The 15,737-nt window shown below is 44.4% G+C and overlaps 1 protein-coding gene across 2 annotated transcripts in view; it reads left to right on the top strand.

Annotated features, from left to right (window-relative positions):
• The window catches only part of rhbdl1 (rhomboid, veinlet-like 1 (Drosophila)), a 360,983-nt gene that overhangs the window by 55,805 nt on the left and 289,441 nt on the right, over positions 1-15,737 (top strand). For both annotated transcript variants that reach the window (XM_078418255.1, XM_078418254.1), the window contains exon 2: positions 11,192-11,285. The gene's annotated coding sequence lies outside the window, so the exon portion shown is untranslated. The remainder of the gene's footprint in view (positions 1-11,191; positions 11,286-15,737) is intronic.

The following is a 15,737-nucleotide window of genomic DNA, read 5'->3' as shown; positions in this document are numbered from 1 at the left end:
GGCGGTGCTGGCTCGAAGGGCTGAATGGCCTACTCCTGCACCTATTGTCTATTGTCTATTACAAATTAGAGATGTTTTATTCAGACTGAAATCTGGTTTTAAGGAAAATAAATTTTACAAAAAGACCAGACAGAACATACTTGAATTTGACAGCAATGGGTTAGGGCAAGAGGGATAAATTTAAAGGCGATCTACGAGACATATTTTTCATACAGAGGGTGATGAATATTTGTAATGAGCTGTCAGTGGAGGCAGATACTAATACAATGTTTGACAGGGATCTAGACATGTACTTGGATAGAAAGGGGGTAGAGGGAAATGAGCTTAATGCAGGGAAATGGGATTAGCAGAGATAGGCATAATGGTCGACTGCTGTGTTTTAAACTAGTTGTTGTCTTAAAACTTTGGTCTGCACCCTTTTATAACCATTATCTCTGTTTACTCCATCCCTTCCTCGCTTTACCACTTAACACGCTTGTTTTCTCGCTTTTTCAGTTCTGATGATAGGTCCTTTTAACTGAAACATTAATTCAGTTTCTCTCCTCTTTGATGTTGCTTAACCTGCTGAGTGTGTCCAGCATTTCTGTTTCTGTTTAAGATTTCCAGCATCTGTAGTTTTTTTGCTCCATTCACAGAATTACAACTTGGTTAAAGGATATCCAAATAAAAATGCAGGTTGGAAAGCAGAATAATACTTAGTTTCTCATTTTAGTCTAATTTTAAAATATGATAAAGCTTCTAAGAAATCACTTCAAATGTTGACTTTGTATTCCTGTTAAGTAAGCCTGAAATACGTTCTAAAGAGCCGAGCATATAATTAACGTTAAATGGTATAATCGTACACTTCTTCTCAGAAACCAAATGCTTCACCAGAAACACAAGGTGCCAGAGTAACTCAATGGGTCAGGCAACATCTTGAGATGGAATAGATAGGTGACATTTCGGGCTGAGACCCTTCTTCAGACTGATTGTAGTAGGGTGGAGAAAGCTAGAAAAGAGATAGGGGTGGGATAAGGCCTGGCAGTTGACAGGTGGATACAGATGAGGGGGGGGGGAGAGGGGGTTGGGGGGGGGGGGGGACAAAGGCTAGAGATGAAAAAGAGATAAAAAAGGTCAGATAATGAGAGAAGAGGAGTCAACAGTAACCAAAGAAGGAGGAATATAGGTGGGAGGGGACAAGAGGGTTTGGTAAAAAGAAGGGCGGGATAGAAAATGAGTGTGCACTGGGGTAGTCAAGTGCACAGAAAAGAGAGTGATAGCAAAGGGGCGTGTTACTTAAAATTGGAGAATTCAATGTGCATACCTTTGTAAGCTACCCAAGTAGAACATGAGGTGCTATTCTTCTAGTTTGCATATGGCGTCACTCTGGTATTGGAGGAGGCCCTACACAGGAAGGTCTATATGGAAGTGGAAGGGGCGGTAAAATGGTTAGCAATTGAGAAATCTTGCAGGTCCAGGTAAACTGAATTCAAGTATTCAGTGGAATGGTAGTCTAATCTATGCTTGGTCTCGCCAATGTAAAGGAGGACACATTGGGAGCACTGAATGCAATAGATGAGGTTTAAAGAGGTGCATGTGTACCCCTGTCCCACCTTGAAGGGTTGCTGGGGTCCATGGATGAAGGTGTCACCTCATGTCTCTTGCAAGGATGCCATCCCTTACTCTTCATTTCTCTGTCTCTGCCACCACAGTTCCCCAGATGAGGCTTTCACTCTAGGACATCCGAGATGTCCTCTTTCTTCAGTATATATGGTTTACCCCTCACTGCTGCTGTGGATTGATCTCTCAACCATGTCTCCTCTCGTTGCTAAAGATTTTGACTCCCCTTCCCATTCGCATACAGACCTTTCCGTTTATGGCCACTTCCATTGCTGGAATGAGGCCACACGCAAACTGAAGGAGCAGCATCTCATATACTGCTTAGAGCCCAATGGTATGAACATTGAATTTTCCAATTTTAAGTCACAATCCTTTCTGCCCCTCTCTTTCCCGTGACCTGTCCAATCACAGTGTGGACCCATTTCTTTTTTCCACCCACCCTGTCTCCTTCCATCTATATCCTTCCCACTAGATTTACATTTCACTCTGCTTCTCTCCTTATCGGACATCCTTTTGTCTTCTTTTCATCTATAGTCTTTGTCCACCCATCTACCAATCAAACCCCATTCATCTATCACTTTCCAAGAAAGAAAAAGACACAAGGTGCTGGAGTAACTCAGCGGGTCAGACAGCATCCCTGGAGAACATGGATAGGTGATATTTATATATGGGACCCTTCCTTGGTTGAATTTTGGGGGGGGGGGGGGAGTGGGGGCCCGGGTGACAAAAGCTAGAAGGATGAAGGGACAGGACAAAGTGTGGCAGTTAATAGGTGAACACAAGAGATGGTTGGACAAAGGCCAGAGATTTAAAAAATGTATGAGGAAAAAGGATTGAAGAATTGCCAATTGTGAAACCAGAGGAAGGATTGTAGGTGGAGGAGAAAAACAGGTGCAAGTTCAAGTGGGGCATTGGGAGAGAGGGGAGGGGGGGGGGGGAGAAAGGGGGATGTGGGGGAGAAAGGGGAGGGGGAGCAGTGGGTTGTTAGTTTAGTTTCCTTTACTTTAGAGATACAGCGTGGAAATTTAGATGCCCTCGGCTCACTGAGTCTGCATCGGCCACCGTTCACCCATACATTAGTTCTATCCTATAAGCTAGGGATAATTTACAGTAGCCACTTAACCTACAAACCTGCACGTCTTTGGAACATGGAAGGAAACCCGCAGCACCCAGAAGAAACCCACGTGGTCACGGGGAGATCGTACAAACTCCATACATTCAGCACCTGTAGCCAGGATCGAAGCTTGGGCTCTGGCGCTGCCAGGCAGCCATTCTACCGCTGTGCAACTGTGCCGCCTCTACTGTTAGAGGTTACCTAACATTGGGGAAGTCAATGTTCATACCATTGGGCTGTAAGCTACCCAAGCGCAATATGAGGTGCTGTTCCTCCAGTTTGCCCGTGACCTCATTCTGGCAATGGAGGAGGCCCAGGACAGAAAGGTCAGTATGGGAATGGGATGGGGAGTTAAAATGGTTAGCAACTGGGAGATCCAGTAGGCCTCGGTGAAAGGAGTGCAAGTGTACAGTGAGTCTACGCTATGTACAGGAGGCCACAAGGGGAACATTGGATGGAGAAGATGAGGTTAGAGGAAGTGCATTTGAACCTCAGTTTCACCTGCAAGGACCTCTCGGGTCCCTGGATGGAGGCGAGGGAGAAGGTATATGGAGATTTGTTGCATCTGCAGTTACACTTTCCAGGCAATGTCCTGCTCCCAGTTCTTTTCTAGCTTTCTCCCCTCTACCATAAATATTCAAAAGAAAGGTCTTGACCTGAAACATCACCTATACATTCATTCCACAGATGCTACCTGACCCACTGAGTTACTCCAGTACTTTGTGTTCTACATAAGATTCCAACATTTGCAATTCCTGCCGTCTCTGCTTTATCAGAAGTTCATGTTAAAAGGCTGGGGTATTTGAATGTAAACTCTAATGTGAGGCTGCATTAATATCGGTGAGCTGCTGGTCTTTGAAATATTCAAAAGGCTATCTTATGCCAATTAATTCAACTATTTAATTAATTCAACCAGGGCGGCACGGTGGCGCAGCGGTAGAGTTGCTGCCTTACAGCGAATGCAGCGCCGGAGACTCAGGTTCGATCCTGACTACGGGCGCCGTCTGTACGGAGTTTGTACGTTCTCCCCGTGACCTGCGTGGGTTTTCTCCAAGATCTTCGGTTTCCTCCCACACTCCAAAGACGTACAGGTATGTAGGTTAATTGATTGGGTAAATGTAAAAATTGTCCCTAGTGTGTGTAGGATAGTGTTAATGTGCGGGGATCGCTGGGCGGCGCAGACTCGGTGGGCCGAAGGGCCTGTTTCCGCGCTGTATCTCTAAAAAATCTAAAAATCTTAATTGAAAAAATAAAGAATGTAACTGAAAGATCGTGCACGTCACTTTTCATGATGTAGGATAGAGTCATAGAGTTCTCCACAAATATTAGGTGGGATGAGTTTTTCCATACTAGATCATTGGAGATGTCCTCATTTTTTAGGAAACGGGATCCCCTCTTCCATTATAGATGCGGCTCTCACTAGGGTCTCCTTGATAAACCGCAGCTCCGTCATTGCTCCCCCTCCCCCCATTCACATCAAGGACATAGTTCCCCCTTGTCCTCACCGTCCACCCCATCAGCTGTTGAATACAGCATATAATCCTCCAACACCTTTGCCACCTCCAACGGGATCCCACTACAGGCCACGTCTTCCCATCGCCATCCCTTTCTACCTTCCGCAGAGACCGTTCCTCCGCAACTCCCTGGCCAATTCATCCATTTCCACCCAAACCACCCTGCAACACTTTCCCCTGCAACTGCAGGAGATGCAACACCTGTCCCTTTACCTCCCCCCTTGACTACGTCCAAGGTCCCCGATAGTCTTTTCAGGTGAGGCAGAGGTTCACTTGTACCTCCTCCAACCTCATCTACTGCATCCGCTGTTCCAGATGTTAACTTCTGTACATCGGCGAGACCAAGCGAAGGCTCGGCAATCGTTTTGCTAAACACCTCTGCTCAGTCCGCCTTAACCTACCTGATCTCCCGATTGCTCAGCACTTTAACTCACCCTCCCATTCCCAATCTGACCTTTCTATCCTGGGCTTCCTTCATTGGCCTAGTGCAAATTGGAGGACAGCACTCATATTTCGCTTGGGTAGCTTACACCCCAGCAGTATGAACATTGACTTCTCTAACTTCAAATAGCCTTGCTTTCCCTCTCTCTCCATCTCCTCCCCCTTCCCAGTTCTCCTACCAGTCTTACTGTCTCCGACTACATTCTATCTCTATCCCCTGACATCAGTCTGAAGAAGGGTCTCGACCAGAAACGTTACCCATTCCTTCTCCCCAGAGATGCTGCCTGTCCCGCTGAGTTACTCCAGCATTTTGTGAGTACCTTCCACTTTTGTGTCCAATTCGTTTATATATTACTCTAGTAGGTGGTCTGGGACCAGTGGCATTCTCCAGGTATCTGTGCTGGGTCTTTATTGTTTATGATATCACTGCAGAACTCCACTGTTCACAGACGTCCTGCCAGGGTAACACTCTTTCACCACAACCCCATGTCTTCTATGAGTAAGTTAGTTCTGAATCCAAACGATTAAAGGGCCTGTCCCACTTACGCGATTTTTAAGGCGACTGTCAAAGTGGTAGCAGATCGCCAAAATTTTCTTTTACCCAACGACAATGAGCACGACAATGCCGAGTCAGGTCTAAACAAGTTACTTTTTTTGTGAAACTAGCACCTGTCTAAGAGATTACACCGTCTTCAGAAACTTCACGAAATTCCCACGCTTACCTGACCGTCAAACTGTCGCCTCCAATCTACCTGCCAAATGTCCTGATGGTAAATAAATTGGTTAAACAAAACTATCTTCTGGTATCTTCAAATGCCTTTTCTTAATTTAATATTACGTGCTTCTAAATGCACCTGCGACAATCTGGCAAACCTAGGGACAGCAGGCGACAGCGCCCGCAATAATCTACGATACCTGGCGACAAGCCAGCTGTCGCCGAGAAATTTCTAGCAAGTAAATTTTTCCGCGATGCGTCGAGATCCGCTAGGATTCATTGAAGACTCCTCACGATCACGCCCGCGACACCCCGGCGAACGTTCGGCGACAGCCTAGTCGCTGGCAGTCGCCTTAAGATCGTCTAAGTGGGACAGGCCCTTTAGTCACTGTGGATCCCATGCATCTTAATCTTTCTGGCCAGCCTACCACTTTATCAAAACCTTACCAAAATCCATGCAGACAACATCCATTGTCCAACCCTCATCAATCCAATTTGCCATTTCCTCAATAAAATCAATCGTTCACGCCACAGACAAAACCATGCTGAATGTCCCTAACTGACTCGTTCAGGTACAAATGTAATGAAATCCAATCCTGAAAAATCTCCAACTGCTTTCCTACCACTGACATGAGCCTCACAGGTCTATAATTTCCTGCATTTTCTTTACTTCCCTTCTTAAATAAAGGAATAACGTTGACCACTTTCCAGTCTGCCAGCTGCTTGCCTGCGGCTGGAGAAGGTGTAAAGATTTTTACAAGGCCCCTGCGGTCTCCTCTCCTGCCTCTCTCGATAACCTGGGATGAATCCCACAAGACCCTGGGGATTTATCCACCTCAACGCTCTTCAAGAGCCCAACATCACCTTCTTCTGGACCTCAAACTGTCCTCCATGTTCTTCTCCTTTGGTGAATACAAATGCAGAGTATAGTAAGCCCTCATTATAAAGGACCATGAGGGAGGGTGGGTGGAAGAATGAGTTTGTTATTGTCGATTGTCCATTATAACCGAGTAAGGCATTATCATTAAATGTAGTTGAAACAGAACTGCTGCTGATGGTTAATACACAAAAGGACACAACTGCTGGAGTAACTCGGTTGATCAGGCAGCAATGCTGGAGAACAAGGATAGGTGACATCGGAACCCTTCTTCAGATTGATTCAGTCGGCTGAGTTACTCCAACACTGTGTGTTGTTTCACCTTAAAACTAGGCGCCGATGCCGCTGGTCTGCAGCTTCCAAGGTGATGTTGACAACTCCGGAGGAGAAGTAAGCAGGCAGCTGTGGGAGAGCGATGCCGAGAGGACAGAACGACAGAGGGAGGAGGAGGTGGTGGTGGTGAAGGGAGGAGCCGACAAAATAATGGCCGACAGGAATAAGCAGCGGTCGGTGAGAAAGGGAGGAGCCATATGGTGATCAAGCATGTCCTGTCGGTGGGAGCGGACTGACGAAAGCGCTGTCTCCAGGGGCTACAACGTGAGCCACAGCAACGGCCACGTCAACTGGACCCTGTGGTGGGTGAAGAAGAGCTCGCTGGTGCACCTTGCTAGTCAGCGATGGTGTCGGAAGCCAAGGATCTAAGTGGCAGGGAAGGCAGTACGAGGCGGGGGTGGTCTGGTGTAAACAAAATCCGTTGTAAAGGGGACATTAAAACGAGGGTAGACTGTACTCGTTTAATACCTGACCTACATCCTCTGACTCCAAACGTAAATTCCCTGCCTGATCCTTGAGCAGCCTTACCTTCTGAAGAAGGTCTAAAGAAGGGTCTCGACCCAAAACGTCACCCATTCCTTCTCTCCAGAGATGCTGCTTATCCTGCTGAGTTACTGCAGTTTTTTGTGTCTATCTTACCTTCTACCAGATTACCTTTGTGTTTTTAATGTGTATATAAAATGCCAAGGGATTTTCTTTAATCCGACTCGCCAATGACATTTCATGTTCCCTTTTGGCCCTTCTAATTGCCCGCTTGAGTTCTTTCCTGCTTGCTTTCTATTCCCCAAAAGCCCCCTGATTTCATCTTTCTAAACCTTCCTTTTGCTTTTTGACTAAATTTACTACTCTTTGGTCATGCAAGATTCCCTTACCGTGCCACTTTTATCCCTCCATCTAGTATGCCTGTCCTAAACACTAATCGGCTGGCTTTAGCAAGTCCTACATGTCAGGTGTGGACATACCCATTAACAACTGCTCAAACTTTACTCTCCCTAGCTCCTGCCTAATAATATGCCTCAATTTTGTACCTTACCCCAAGGTCCAGACTTATCCTTACTCATAACTGTCTTAAAATTTAGAGTTTGTATCACTGTTCCCAAATACTCTACCACTAAAACGTCATTCACCTGGGAGGGCTTGTTTCCAGGTGCAAGGTAAAGTCAGGTCCCTTCCCAAAGTTGGACTGTCCACATACTGTTTCAGGAAACCCTCTGAAATACACCTCACAAATTTTTGACCCATCTAAGCGTTTTGCACTCAGTCATTTAATTTTCACCTTGCAATTTCATTTGTCATTCATGAATGCAATTTAGGATCAATTAGAGGATTATATACCATTTTGTTTTCTAATTGCGATTTCAGCAACACTATATAGAAGTAGCTAGTTGCAGAATATCACATCGCATCCATGATTGTGAATTTTGAGAGAAACACAATGGAAAAATGCCATAAGGGGTGGCACGGTGGTGCAGCGGTAGAGTTGCTGCTTTACAGTGCCAGAGACCTAGACTAGGTTCGATCCTGACTATGGGTGCTCTCTGTATGAAGGTTGTACGTTCTCCCTGTGACCTGCGTGGGCCTTTTCCGGGTGCTCCAGTTTCCTCCCACATTCCAAAGACATACAGGATTGTAAGTTGAAGAAGGGTCAGTCTGAAGAAGGGTCTCGACCCGAAACGTCACCAATTCCTTCTCTCCCGAGATGCTGCCTGACCTGCTGAGTTACTCCAGCACTTTGTGAATAAATCAGGATTGTAAATTAATTGGTTAAACTGTAAATTGTCCCCAGTGTGTGTAGGATAGTGTTAGTGTGTGGGTATCGCTGGTCGGCGTGGACTCGGTGGGCCAAAGGGCCTGTTTCTGTGCTGTATCTCTAAACTAAACAAAAATCCATATTTTGATTGGCATTAAATAGTCATATTTTTCATTTATGGGACAAAAACGTTACTTCAGTAGAACCTGACATGATTTGTTGCACAGCAGCAAACTGTTGGACGCAAAATGCCGGAGTAACTCAGCGGGACAGGCAGCATCTCGGAAGAGAAGGAATGGGTGACGTTTCGGGTCGAGACCCTTCTTCAGACTGATGTCAGGGGAGGGGGCGGGACAAAGATGGGATGTAGTTGGAGACAGGACGAATAGTGGGAGAACTGGAAAGGGTGAGGGGATAGAGAGGGGAGGGGATAGAGAGGGGAGGGGATAGAGAGGGGAAGCAGTGACTACCTGAGGTGGGAGAAGTCAATGTTCATACCGCTCGACCCGAAACGTCACCCATTCCTTCTCTCCCGAGATGCTGCCTGACCCGCTGAGATACCCCAGCATTTTGTGTCTACCTTCGATTTAAATCAGCATCTGCCGTTTTATTTTTCCTAGCAAACTGTTGGATCCAGTTCTTACAAGCACTAATTATATAATCTATACTATTTTCTTAACTCCCTTATATATATATACATTAGTGATGTGGAATAATTTTCTTAAGTATGTTTCGGTGAATTAAGTGATCATATCTATCTATCTATCTATCTATCTATCTATCTATCTATCTATCTATCTATCTATCTATCTATCTATCTATCTATCTATCTATCTATCTATCTATCTATCTATCTATCTATCTATCTATCTATCTATCTATCTATCTATCTATCTATCTATCTATCTATCTATCTATCTATCTATCTATCTATCTATCTATCTATCTATCTATCTATCTATCTATCTATCTATCTATCTATCTATCTATCTATCTATCTCTCTATCTCTCTCTCTCTCTCTCTCTCTCTCTCTCTCTCTCTCTCTCTCTCTCTCTCTCTCTCTCTCTCTCTCTCTCTCTCTCTTCTTTCTTTCTTTCTTTCTTTCTTTCTTTCTTTCTTTCTTTCTTTCTTTCTTTCTTTCTTTCTTTCTTTCTTTCTTTCTTTCTTTCTTTCTTTCTTTCTTTCTTTCTTTCTTTCTTTCTTTCTTTCTTTCTTTCTTTCTTTCTTTCTTTCTTTCTTTCTTTCTTTCTTTCTTTCTTTCTTTCTTTCTTTCTTTCTTTCTTTCTTTCTTTCTTTCCTGAATATATCGTATATTTATTCGTAACAGCGATTGCAGCAAAACGGCGGACCATAGCACGACGGTTTTCGCACCGCCTCAATCGCCAATCTCGCGCTCGCTCGGCCGTGATATTTTCATTTAATTTGGTCGCGTGTTTTTTAAGTTACAGAGGTTTTAAAGCGCTGCCCCCCCCCTTTTTCAGGGGGGCGCTGCGGTGCAGATTTAGTTTTCAGCTTGTGGCTTGTGACGGCTACATTTGTTTCGAAAAGGTTCCAGAAAAGGACTGATTGTTTTGTTATTGCTCCCCCTCCCCCTCCCCCTCCCCTCCTCCCTCCACACCTCCCTCCTCCCTCCCTCCCCCTTCCCTCCCTCCCCTCCTCCCGGTTACAATGGAAACCCTACGAGGACGGGCCCAATGGGGAAAGAGGGGTACTGGGAAAAGGGGAGGTCCCCCTCCCTCCCCCCTCCCCTCCCCCCTCCCTCCCCCCCTACCCACCTCCCTCCCCTCTCCCTCCCCCCTCCCCTCCCCTCCCCCCCCTACCCCCCTCCCTCCCCTCTCCCTCCCCTCCCTTCCCCCCTCCCCTCCCCCCTCCCTCCCCCTCCCCTCCTCCCTCCCTCCCCCTTCCCTCTCCCCCACTCCCCTCCCGGTTACAATGGAAACCCTACGAGGACGGGCCCAACGGGCACACTTGTGCTAGTATACTATTAAAACTCAGATCTTGTATATATATATTTTTTGGGTTTGACCTGAATTATTTGATATGTTCGCGCGTAACAGCGATTGCGGAAAACCGGTGAACAGTAGCGCGACGGTTTTCGCACCGCCTTAATCGCCAACCTCCCAAACGACCGGCCGTGATATTTTCATTTGCTTTGGTCGCGTGTTTTTTAAGTTACAGAGGTTTTAAAGCGCTGCCCCCCCCCCTTTTCAGGGGGGCGCTGCGGTGCAGATTCAGCCTTCAGCTTGAGCCTTCAGCTTGTGACGGCTACATTGTTTCGAAAAGTTTCCAGAAAAGCACTGATTCTTTTAAAGTTGTTTTTTTTGTTATTGCATGTCAAGTCAAGTCAAGTTAAGTCAATTTTATTTGTATAGCACATTTAAAAACAACCCACGTTGACCAAAGCGCTGCACATCTGATTAGGAAAAAAAAAAAAAGAAAGTTATAGTGGTCACTTGACATACACAGATCAGGAGGACGGGCCCAACGGGCACACTTGGAGAGTAAGAGTGGGGCTGGGGGAGGAGAGAATGGGGGGTGTGGGGACGGGCCCAACGGGCCCGCTTTGCTAGTATTCCAATAATAATGACAGAAAAATAGTCACTGATAATCTTGATTCAGTTATTTCATTAATCCTCTTGATTCCATGTACTTGGAGTTGGATTTGTCGTTATAACAAGTAGGAAATCAATAGTTTAATTGTGCAATCCTAATGAGGTTTAAAAAAACTTCAGTCTACATTTCAATAGTTGATGTAATTAAACCTTTGGAATAAATTTGATAATATTACCTGTTTTCATCCCATGCAAGTATTATTCTCCCAATCAATACTCTTAAATTTATGTGCAGGGAGGAACTGCAGATGCTGGTTTATGCCGAAGATAGACACAAAATGCTGGAGTAACTCAGCGGGTCAGGCAGCATCTCTGGAGAGAAGGAACAGGTGAGGTTTGGGGTCGGAATGCTTCCTCAGATTAAATTTCTTAAATTTATTATCTGTATCATTTCTACTGCATTGGTTGTACGGACCACAGTTGTGATTTTATGTCTCTTATATTAAATTTCTATTTCTTTCGATTTCATTATTCACCCAGAACAGGAGGAGGCTGCCATTTGTTCAACATTCTTTCATTCAAGCACGGCTTAGAAACATAGAGATACATATTTGCACTTCCAATTCTGTGCCTTGCACATGTAGGCATGGAAACTGTTAAAGTCTTGGAATTTCACTGCTCACTTCACAATGCATTGTAGAATGAATTAGAAGATTATGTCCCCATTTTATTTTTCCATTTATGATTCTAGTAACACAAATTTGAAGTGGAAGCTTTGTGCAACTGAGAAAAATCAATTGAATGTGCTCTGTAAAGCAATTTGTCACTGTGATCTCTTTTCGTTTTGCAGTCACATGCATACCAAGGACCAACAAACAGTGGTTAGTCTGGACGTAGTTTCCTAGTCATATAATTGCCATGGAGCAATCCTACTGTTCAAAATGACAATTAGCAGGTAACAAGAAAGGCAGTATTTCATGAGCATTGTGTTTCTGAATTATTATCGACCGTGCCTTTTTCTTAACTGGCATTGTTCCAGTGCACTATTAATATTCAGGGTATCTTGGCCTCAAAATTCAGCTGTGCATTGCCTTTTGCTGGATTTTAATTTGGGTGCTGACTTGTATCCGATTTGCATAGTGCGCACATTGGTGTCATGAGTCATGTTGACATACTTTTACAGAAGACGCTTGCACTTTCAATAAGCAGAGTGTATGGATTGTGGTGATAGGCAGCATGCAATGCAGACTGACAGACAGAGCTGCTAGTTTGGACCTGCGATGGGCATCATGCATTTATGGGGCATCATGTCCTTCGCAGGTCCAAACTTGATCGCGTGCAAGAATAGCTCCACATCTGAGCTATTGAAATAAATCAATAAATACATGCAGATTAAACCAAACAGATCTCCAAACACCTAGACCTAGGAGTCAGTAACCCCCCTCTGTGCAACTGGACCCTTGACTTCCTGACTCATCGACCGTAATCAGTGAACTTTCATGATACTTCTCAACACGTTCCTCACAAGGATGCATTCTTAGTCCCTTCCTATACGTCCTTACACTCAAGACTGCATGGCCAGGCAGCACCACCATAGTGAACTGCTTTTTGAACAATGACGAGATGGAGTATGAGAAGCAGTATGCTTTCCCTCTCTCTCCATCCTCCCCTTCCTAGTTCTCAAACCAGTCTGACTTTCCCCTTGCTTAAATTCTATCTCTGTATGCTTTGTGGTCACCTTCTCCTAGCTAACAATGATCTATTCTACATTTTCCTTGAACCTCGTCCCCTTTGATGTCTCGTTTTCACATCTTACCCTTCCTTATCTCTTTGACTTCCTCTCTCCAGACTCCCAGTTTGAAGAAGGGTCTCGACCCAAAACGTCACACATTCTGTCACACGTCTCTGCATTTCTATCCAGGGATGCTGCCGTCCCGCTGAGATACTCCAGCATTTTGAGTCTAAGGAGAAAGAGAGTAACATGGATTTAAGACAATAACCCCCCCCCCACAATGTCAGCAAGATGAAGGAATTAGTTATTGATTTCAGGAAACAGAATAGTCAGCATCAGTGGTGCCAAGGTGCAGATAGTTGAGAGCTTCATGTTCCTTGTCATAATTATTACCAACAATCTGTCCTGGACAAATCATGGTGAAGAAAGCACCATGGTCAAGAAAGCACATCAATGCAAATATTTTCTCAGAAGACTGTAAAGGTTTGGCATTTCTCCAACACCTCTTACCAACTTGTGCAGATGCCACCTTAGAACGTATCCCATCGAGATGTATCACGGCTTGGCTTGGCAACAGCTCTGCCCAAGACTGCAAGAACTTGCAGAGTTGTGGATGTAGCCCAGTCCATCACACAAACCAGCCTGCCCCCTCCATTGACTCCATCTACACTTCATGCTGCTTCAGGAAAGCAGCCAATATAATCAAGGGCCATTTACACCATAGTTATTCTCTCTTCTCCCCTTTCCCATTGAGCAGAAGATTCAAAAGCTTGAAAGCATGTCTCGCTAGATTTAAGACCAGTTTCTTTGCTGCTGTTATCAGAATACAGAAAGGACCTCATAAGCCGAAGGTGGAGTCCCTTGCACTTTTTTAAAATCTGTACTTTCTTTGTAACTATACTTTTATAACGCCATAACATTATTCTGCACTGTTTTTCTCTTTGCACTACCTGTATACTTGTGTATGGCATGATTTTACTCATGTCTAGTATGAATGACTTTAACATCGCAGTCAGGTTGAGACCGATGTCGGCAAGATCTAAGGGCCGCACGACTAGCCCTGACCCGGGGTAGATCGCCCGGCGCGGGGGAGCTGAGATTCCCCTCCCCCCCCCGATGCAGGAGCTTGATTGCCCCGACGAGGAAGGCCCAATCGCTGGCTACGGGAGTATGATCATCCCGTCAACGGAACGTGTGAGCCCCCGACCGCTGCAGGACAAAGAAGGGAGAGGTTGAACTTTTCTTCGCCTTCCATCACAGTGAGGAATGTGGAGGAGTCACTGTGGTGGATGTTCATGTTAAAATGTGTTTTGTATGTTCTGTTGCTTTTTATTGGTATGACTGTATGGCAAATGAAGTTCCTCGTATGTTGCAAAACATACTTGGCTAATAAAGTATGATTATGATTATTACGATGATTATAAATTCACCGGTAGCACACAATCAAAGTTTTTCTCTGTATCTTGGTACATGTGACAAGAATAAACTAAAACCATATCAGTTACTGATGCAAATGAAAGTATTTGGTACTTTGCAAAGCTGGCTGAATGTGGGAGTGGCGATCCAGGAGTTGTTGGAGTTTGTGCTGTCCAAGGTTTCCACAATAACTGATTGCTTCCAGAAATGATTATTTTCGTCAGCATTCTTCTCGGAGTGTAGCTCTTTGGTCATCTTCGCAGTATGAATGAAGGCATTCAGAGCAGGACAATTATGAAAATAAATTGGAGGATTAACAGGGTGAGTCTTGTTATTAATGGTGTTCTGGGAGGAGTATTCAGACTTCATTCTCAACAAAGAATGATATGTGTGGCACCTAGGATTCAGCAAGGTGATCCTCTCTGAAATACATGGTTGACTCAAACCACAGTTGCAACTAAAGAGCTCTGAAACGTCCACAGGTAGAAACTATTGATGTCGCAGTGGTTATCACCGTCCTTTTATCAGGCTCCTTTCAGATCAGAGCTGGTGTAGCCCAGTTTGCTGTGCACCTTTGCATAAGGGATGATGCAGAACCTCTTTATTGCAAGACAGCTAGATCAATCTCATTCGCAAAAAAACAGCGGGCGGAGTGAGCGTGCAGTATTATCATGGTGCAGGGTTCCCAGGGGTGCTTATCGACGTCACATTCATATAAATTTGGAGATGTACCACAACTGGACCAGGTTCCATAAATGGAGCTTTGTGATAGTGAACATCTGTTTTCCAACCAGTAGCGCCAATACTTTATTTTGTGGCAGTCTGCTGTGCTGGTGATATTTGAGCCTCTGTGACCAGCAGCTGTGGGCCTTGAAAGTCTAATTTTAGTTTGCATCCTAATGATATAAGTGACAGCAGCCTGCTTCGCTACCTAGTGAGCACAGAAAGTGCACCGATAAAAATTTAAATTAAAAGTTGAAACTTGAGTTAGGGGTTGGATGTACAACTGTGGTTATTGTCTCCCGGATCTACTCCCTTTATTTTTTATTGTTAGATCCTTTTTTTAACCCTCTTATTCTCTCTCCCCAAGTTTATAGTTTATTTTTAATTTTTACTCTCTCTCTTTAAAAATTTAAAAATTGAAGCTATGTAAGAACTTTGTAACAAATGTGTTTTTTAATTTCTATTTGTACATATGCTTTTCAAAAATAAAAAATATTAAAAAAAAAAGAAAGTGCACCGACAAAGTGATCTCAAGTGGCGGTACATTTGTCCCACCAGTCATTACAGACTTGAGGAAGACTGCTGGAATGTTGTGAAGCCCAACAAGCCTCACTGAACATTTGTATCCAAAGCCATGATGGCTGATATTTGAACTTTTTGCCATAGCATGCACATCTGTTGGGTGAGATTCATTTATCCTTAAGATGATGCATCATAGCTGGATCCAGTAGAATGGCCTATCAATGAGACGCATGTTAAAGGTCAGGATTCAAGATTCAAGATTCAATTTAATTGTCACATGTACCAATTAAGATACAGTGAAATTTGAGTTACCAAATCGGGTGGTGCCACCAGCAATGGCTGTCTCGCCAACAGTCTGTCTGTCCTTTCTACTGCTTTTGTTATTTTAAGTATGTGTTAAAAAGTATGTTTTAATGTTTCTTGTTTTTTTTTTGTGGGGGGTTGGGGG

This window comes from Rhinoraja longicauda, chromosome 21, assembly GCF_053455715.1.
Source record: "Rhinoraja longicauda isolate Sanriku21f chromosome 21, sRhiLon1.1, whole genome shotgun sequence".
In the NCBI taxonomy this organism is placed as follows: Eukaryota; Metazoa; Chordata; class Chondrichthyes; order Rajiformes; family Arhynchobatidae; genus Rhinoraja; species Rhinoraja longicauda.
This window is presented reverse-complemented; position numbering and strand designations above follow the sequence as displayed.